Here is an 847-nt window from a genome sequence, read left to right on the forward strand (position 1 = left end):
TGATGGCAATATTGGATGGCAATTGAAGATTCAATTTAGCCACACAAGTTATATAAAGGAAGCGGATAAAGTGATGTTAATAAACCAGAAGTGGATTGAAGAAGATAGTATCAAAGCTCGTCACCACCGTCCGTTTTATCTGTTTTAGCAACTCTATTCCTGGAGAGACTAATGAAAGACAGGAATTTGTTCCTTTGAATGAAGAATATAATTAAGTTTAGTGTTAGAAATTGTGTGTTAGAAGTTGTTGTTTACAAGTGGTTTAGTGTTTAAGTCTGTTTATAGTATTATGACTTCTTATATGTCTTTAATTGTTAAATGATTGTTGTGTATTTGTATTTAGAAAACTTTCTCATCCAAAACTATTTGGAGTGAGAATTAAGTGCTTAAAGGTATTTGTACTTTTTTGTGAATTATAATAAGTTTGTTTGTGTGAAAATTTGTGTTATTTTTAGCCTCAAATTGAAATAGTTAGAATTTTAAGAGAGAGGGGAGTTTTAGGAAGTTGAAAATAGTCATTTAAGTGCTATGAGACTATTTAGGGGTGGTTTACTTAGGCAAATAGTGCATTTTACTTTAATTTGAAAATTTTAAAAATCGTGCACTAACGCCTAAGTGCCACATCTTGCGCTTAAGCGCGAGCCAACCCAACAGGCAGGCGAACAGGCAGGCGCCTAAGCGCCATTTACCCACGCTTAAGCGCTCGGTTCACGAAATCCAGTTCACAAAACCGGTTCACGAACTGTTAAAAATGAAATTTCAACCCGAAAATCACCATTTTTAACGCCACCATCATCTTCAACCTCTCAAGTTCGTAATTTTTTAGGGCTAGGGAACATCTAAAGAG

The sequence above is a fragment of the Phalaenopsis equestris genome, unplaced genomic scaffold, assembly GCF_001263595.1.
Source record: "Phalaenopsis equestris unplaced genomic scaffold, ASM126359v1 Scaffold000176, whole genome shotgun sequence".
NCBI lineage: Eukaryota > Viridiplantae > Streptophyta > Magnoliopsida > Asparagales > Orchidaceae > Phalaenopsis > Phalaenopsis equestris.